Consider the following 6947-nt stretch of genomic DNA (forward strand, 5'->3'; position numbering starts at 1 on the left):
CTTCAGAGACTTCTTCAATGCTGATCCAAAGATACCAATGCTTTGACTGGTGCTGCTCTTATGTTACAATAAACCCTTGACACCTGACCTCTACAGGGTAAGTGGCAGCCCTCCATCCATTTTCCCTGCACTCAGCAGCCAGATCAGCACATTTTAGCTTTTCCTCTCATAGGCGGCCTCCAGTCCCTCTTCCCATGGTATTGTAAGTTCAATCTTTATGACTTTCCTAACTGATGCTGATCCTAACACTCTGTCCGGCCTCAAGAAGGTCATGGTGATCTCAGAAGAAATTATAGCTGCTGGTCAAGGTCCACCACCATTGACCAATCACTTCCATGTGCCAGGATTGACCATTCCTTCCTCCGTGCCTTGTGTGGCACCTCCCTTTTTAACTCAATGTACTTCCTCTGAGGAGCATGATGGCCTATGTTGGCCTTTATTTTACACATATCAAGGATCAGCTTTCACAGAACCTGATTATGCCACCATCTGTACTGTCCTTGTGCCAAGGTGGTCCTGCACCCAGCCAACATGTGCTGCAGATTTGCTCTTGGGGCCTCGCAGAGGGTACAAGTCTCCTCTTTACCATACCATAGAGACAAATTTCCAGGGCTTGGAAGAGTGTCATAGGTGGAATGTATTAGAAAACATAGCCTGTCCTGGGGTATCTTCCACAGGTCAATCCATCCTAAAACTCTATCAGATGCACCTTCCCATAATGTCCAGCACTCTTGCTGCTGGCTGGCTGCTCGAATCATATACCCTTCCTCTTCCATCTTAATTTTATAGATGCTGCAGACCACAGTTTGCGAGCCATCTCCCATCCAAGTCCTGCTCTTCCTGATTGTATTCTTCAAACAGTCTTGAATACGCCCGGTTTACAAACTTCTCTAAAAACAGTCTGGTCTTCTTCTTGAACCCAGGGTGATGGACTTTAATGACAGTTGTAAGGCATTTCTTCCAAACAATGCTATGTCTGAAAAACAATGCGGCAAGCCCAGCCACTTCCTGATGTAACTGTTGACCTTGGTATCCATCCGTGCCACTGTTGCTGCAGTGATCTCACACAACTTTAGCGGTCACATGTGTAAAATGTAAATATCATACCTCATCCGTACTATGTGTGATTAAAATTAAATGTTTATTTTTTGTTGTTTTTGATCAACAGCTGAGCATAAAGAATATAATGGATATAAAAATGTTTAAATCTAATGACAAATGGATTGCATGGATCTCACACATTACAAGGTAAGAGTCAAACCAAACTTTTACTTTTGGATCTCGATGCTGAACTCTTTTCCCACTATACTGCACAATCATTGGTGAGTGAAATCTGAATATTTACCAGCCAGTGGCTAATCACAGAGATTTAAAATCATTAGATCCATTACTCAAGGGTAGTAATGTAATCTAAATACTTTGGATTACTTCTTCAGCACTGGTAGATATTTTCACTTGTTTTGACTATAAAAACTCAAAATACACGTGTTAAAAATATATTTTCTGAAAAACCCAAATATCTTATGTAGTGTTGTTTCTAAAACAAGATACATCAAACTGATCTTGTTTTGAGGATTTTTAGATATTTTTACAGGAAAGCAATAAAAAAAAATATCAAGAATATGATTTTTGCCCTAATATCAAAGATCTTACTAGAAAAAAGAAATTATGATCCAAGATGAATTTTCTTGATAATAAATATGATGGTGTCTGGTCACATGTGCATGTAAAATGGCTAGAAATAGCATTTTAGCTTAGCATAAAGCTAACTATTTACACAAGTTTTATTTCTATTTCTTCTGCACCAAACTTACTTCAAACTTACTTCAAACTTACTTCAAACTTACTTCAAACGTATTTCTCTGTCTGCTCGTATGAATGTCACATCATCAGAAAGTGTTTCACTGCTGCACTTAGGATCGCATCAATTAAAAGTAATTTATAAAAGTATAAATGTTTCCATCTGAAAGGACGAAATATTAAATGAAACAAATGAAACAAATGACAATAAAATGCAAAGTAATCTCTTCAGTAATCCAAATACTATTTGAATGTAACTGTATTCTAATTACCAATGATTTAAATTGTAACTGTAGTGGAATACAGTTACTTATATTTTGTAATTTAAATAAGTATTCCCATTACATGTATTCCGTTACTCCCCAACCCTGGTTGCATAGTACAGAGACTGCATTGCTGAAAGTTATTAATGATATTTTGTTATCCCTTGATCATGTGCTATCCCCGGGATTCATATTTTATCATCCTGAGTCACCCACCATACCATCCACCAGTATGTCAGAAAATACAGGATGTTCACTGGGGGTTGAACAAGTTTTAATTTTATTGCATGCTTCACATATACTGAGAAATATAGCCATCAATGATTGTGTCTACTGCCTTGAAAATCCCTAGTGGAAACATATGTACAGTATATACAGTGTATATATTTCTATGAGCTCAGGGGGACCCCAGATACAGACCGGCACTGGAAGCACTATTAAAGGTAAGGGGCTGAAACAGAACTGGGCGGTTGCTACTTACGGAGACAACTCACGCATGAGACTGCCCAGGGAGAGGAGAATAAATACATTTGAGAGGGGATGGAAGGAGAAGGGAGACTGAAACTGTGATCTGTGGGATGGCTAACTTGATGCGCTGGTGCAGTTGCGGTTATGGGATAGGCTTAATTGCACAGTCCAAGAGGGAATCCGCAGTTGCAGTACAAGGGCATCCTGATTGCGCTAGTGTGTAGCTAAATTAGGAGGGAAAACACTGCTGTTGCAATGATGGGGTTGTTTGTGCAGCTTGGGGGTGAGGTTGCGGTTGCAGTGCCCATTTAAGCCACAACTAGTTGTAACGTACGTATAGCTGGTGCAACCGGCCCCTGATGTTTTCTCGTTTGAAATGGGAACATTTAAGTCAGATAAGACTTTTAGTATGGTGGAGAGATGCGCAGCTCGGGCCTCATTAACGGCCTCAGGTTATTGCACAGGAAGCTGGTGTTTGGTATGCTGTCTAGACTGGGATTGAAACTGTGTGTCAGACCTGATATTAGGTAGTTCCTGAAATTTGTGTCTGAGAAATTTGCAAGTTCATTAGATAAGGCTTTATTGTTATTAGCAGATGATTTACGAACAGGGCATATGCCTCAAGCATGACCCACAGAAATTGCAAACGTACAGATACCGACAACTTTGCCTGGAACAACCAAAATTGTTAAAGTTGTTGCACACTTGATTATTTTCCTTGTGGATTCTGATCATTGTTGTTCCTGGAAATCGGAACATGTGCAGCGGATTTAGCAGTGCCAATGCAATTAGAGCTTGACCTGTGCTGAATAATTAGTGGTTGACATTTTTAAGAACCAATGAAATCTGAACGATATGTGTCTTGAAGAGGTATGGATGGAAGTAGAGATTCCAGGTCCAAAACTGCACCTGCAAGAATTTGAGCACAGAGATTTGAAGGGACTAGAGGTGGATCCATCGCAACGGCATGGGGGGACCATAAGGAGCGATTGTATGTAAGTGGTCGTTTTGAGGCTGTAAGGGGGGGATTAATGGTAGAAAGTAACAGAGTGGAAGCCAAAAGCAGAGGCAGCCTCACTCCGTTCTGTGGAAATAGTGATGATGGGGAGGACTGGTGGTAAGCGAGAGAGCCGAGGAATGGGCAGTTAGTGGAGGCAGCTTCACACGGGGGTCCATGACTGGCAAAGGCAAGTAGGACGGAAAAGCAAAAGGAAAAGAGGGGTTTAGGAGAGAAAGAGAGGGAAGCTGGGTGAGGTGGTGGATTTGGAGGGTTTGAGGATCTTTCTGGCAAGGAGAATTTGGGCTTCTCAGGCAACGTCTTGGAGAGGTAAAGGGTGGGTGACGCACTTGGCGGCCTCGTCTTATGAGTGAAGATTCGGGTGAGGTGGCCAAAATGGAAGACCCTTGTTTGGACTTGGGAATCAGGAGAGGAGATTGTGGACATATGTTGAGAACTTCTTCAGGATGAAAGCGATGCTCCGGCTGACATGGTTTGCCCGTATGAAGGCGTAACCAGATGCCAGAATACTGTCACTGGAGAGTGGTAAGCGACCGCTTTTATACTCGTGAAGTATAATTGACAAGATTAGGTGAACAAGTTCCTCCCGACCTTACGTTTAGTACTTCATACAGTATCTCACAAAAGTGGGTACACCTCTCACATTTTTGTAAATATTTGATTATATCTTTTCATGTGACAACACTGAAGAAATGACACTTTGCTACAATGTAAAGTAGTGAGTGTACAGCTTGTATAACAGTGTAAATTTACTGTCCCCTCAAAATAACTTTCACACAGCCATTAATGTCTAAACCGCTGGCAACAAAAGTGAGTACACCCCTAAGTGAAAATGTCCAAATTGGGCCCCAAAGTGTCAATATTTTGTGTGGCCACCATTATTTTCCAGCACTGCTTTAACCCTCTTGGGCATGGAGTTCACCAGAGCTTCACAGGTTGCCACTGGAGTCCTCTTCCACTCCTCCATGATGACATCACAGAGCTGGTGGATGTTAGAGACCTTGTGCTCCTCCACCTTCCGTTTGAGGATGTCTCACAGATGCTCAATAGGGTTTAGGTCTGGAGACATGCTTGGCCAGTCCATCACCTTCACCCTCAGCTTCTTTAGCAAGGCAGTGGTCGTCTTGGAGGTGTGTTTGGGGTCGTTATCATGCTGGAATACTGCCCTGCGGCCCAGTCTCCGAAGGGAGGGGATCATGCTCTGCTTCAGTATGTCACAGTACATGTTGGCATTCCCAGTGCCAGCAGCACTCATGCAGCCCCAGACCATGACACTCCCACCACCATGCTTGACTGTAGGCAAGACACACTTGTCTTTGAACTCCTCACCTGGTTGCCGCCACACACGCTTGACACCATCTGAACCAAATAACTTTATCTTGGTCTCATCAGACCACAGGACATGGTTCCAGTAATACATGTCCTTAGTCTGCTTGTCTTCAGCAAACTGTTTGTGGGCTTTCTTCTGCATCATCTTTAGAAGAGGCTTCCTTCTGGGGTGACAGCCATGCAGACCAATTTGATGCAGTGTGCGGCGTATGGTCTGAGCACTGACAGGCGGACCCCCCACCCCTTCAACCTCTGCAGCAATGCTGGAAGCACTCATACGTCTATTTCCCAAAGACAACCTCTGGATATGCCGCTGAGCACGTGCACTCAACTTCTTTGGTCGACCATGGCGAGGCCTGTTCTGAGTGGAACCTGTCCTGTTAAACCACTGTATGGTCTTGGCCACTGTGCTGTAGATCAGTGTCTTGGCTTAGGATCTAGGGTTATGGTGGGGTTAGTCAGAGGGGATGTGGCCCCACAGTGAGTCTGGTTTAGGGTTAGGGTGTGGTTAGTCAGAGGGGAACTGGCCCCCACAGTGAGTCTGGTTTAGGGTTAGGGTGGGGTTAGTCAGAGGGGATGTGGCCCCACAGTGAGTCTGGTTTAGGGTTAGGGTGGGGTTAGTCAGAGGGGAACTGGCCCCACAGTGAGTCTGGTTTAGGGTTAGGGTGTGGTTAGTCAGAGGGGAACTGGCCCCACAGTGAGTCTGGTTTAGGGTTAGGGTGGGATTAGTCAGAGGGGATGTGGCCCCACAGTGAGTCTGGTTTAGGGTTAGGGTGGGATTAGTCAGAGGGAACTGGCCCCACAGTGAGTCTGGTTTAGGGTTAGGGTGGGGTTAGTCAGAGGGAACTGGCCCCACAGTGAGTCTGGTTTAGGGTTAGGGTGTGGTTAGTCAGAGGGAACTGGCCCCCACAGTGAGTCTGGTTTAGGGTTAGGGTGGGGTTAGTCAGAGGGAACTGGCCCCCACAGTGAGTCTGGTTTAGGGTTAGGGTGGGGTTAGTCAGAGGGAACTGGCCCCCACAGTGAGTCTGGTTTAGGGTTAGGGTGGGGTTAGTCAGAGGGAACTGGCCCCCACAGTGAGTCTGGTTTAGGGTTAGGGTGGGGTTAGCCAGAGGGAACTGGCCCCACAGTGAGTCTGGTTTAGGGTTAGGGTGGGGTTAGCCAGAGGGGAACTGGCCCCCACAGTGAGTCTGGTTTAGGGTTAGGGTGGGGTTAGTCAGAGGGGAACTGGCCATGTGTGTTGTGAAAGGCGCTATACAAATAAAAATGACTTGACATTTACACTGTTATACAAGCTGTACACTCACTACTTTACATTGTAGCAATGTGTCATTTCTTCAGTGTTGTCACATGAAAAGATATAATCAAATATTTACAAAAATGTGAGGGGTGTACTCACTTTTGTGAGATACTGTATATGTTTTATTCGTTAAAGAATCACAACCAATGTATGCTTCAACAAAACTATCAGAAAACAGCCCTTCTTTTGACATAAACACGCAAGGGCGAATGACGTAAGCCTAAAATTTCCTGCCTAGTTCCACTTGACTGCTCAAAATATAGATCCTTATTTTAGGTTTACCATAGAGAATAGGAAAAAGGGCAAGAACGCAGCTTTAAGCTGAATTTCCTTTCTGTATATTTAGGCTTCTCTGCACAAAGTGAAATGATAAATAACACCTGCATTCAGATTCATGTCTATGTACAGTATATTTTATTATTGGGTGGTATTGGCCTGAGATAGTTTATTATAACTTGTCTGTGTGTTTCTGTATTTATGTTTAAGCCTGTGTGTATATTTTGGGGTACCCAGGTCTCCTGACCTTGCTCTCTACTCTTCCTCCCAGAAGAGGACACTGAAGAGAGCAGTGTCGGTTTTCTACCCCTTCCTGGGGCTGCCAGCAGGGCCTCTGATGCCCTATTTCTGCAGATGCTATTTAAAGTGCTGATTGGCAGGAGAGAGGGAAAGGGCTCTTTACGGCAGACCAGACAGGCCTGAAAAATGTCCCACGTCCCAATGACCCGACACACCATTTTATTACCTCTACACGCAAGTTGGAAGGAAGCAAACA

This window comes from Xyrauchen texanus, chromosome 13, assembly GCF_025860055.1.
Source record: "Xyrauchen texanus isolate HMW12.3.18 chromosome 13, RBS_HiC_50CHRs, whole genome shotgun sequence".
NCBI lineage: Eukaryota > Metazoa > Chordata > Actinopteri > Cypriniformes > Catostomidae > Xyrauchen > Xyrauchen texanus.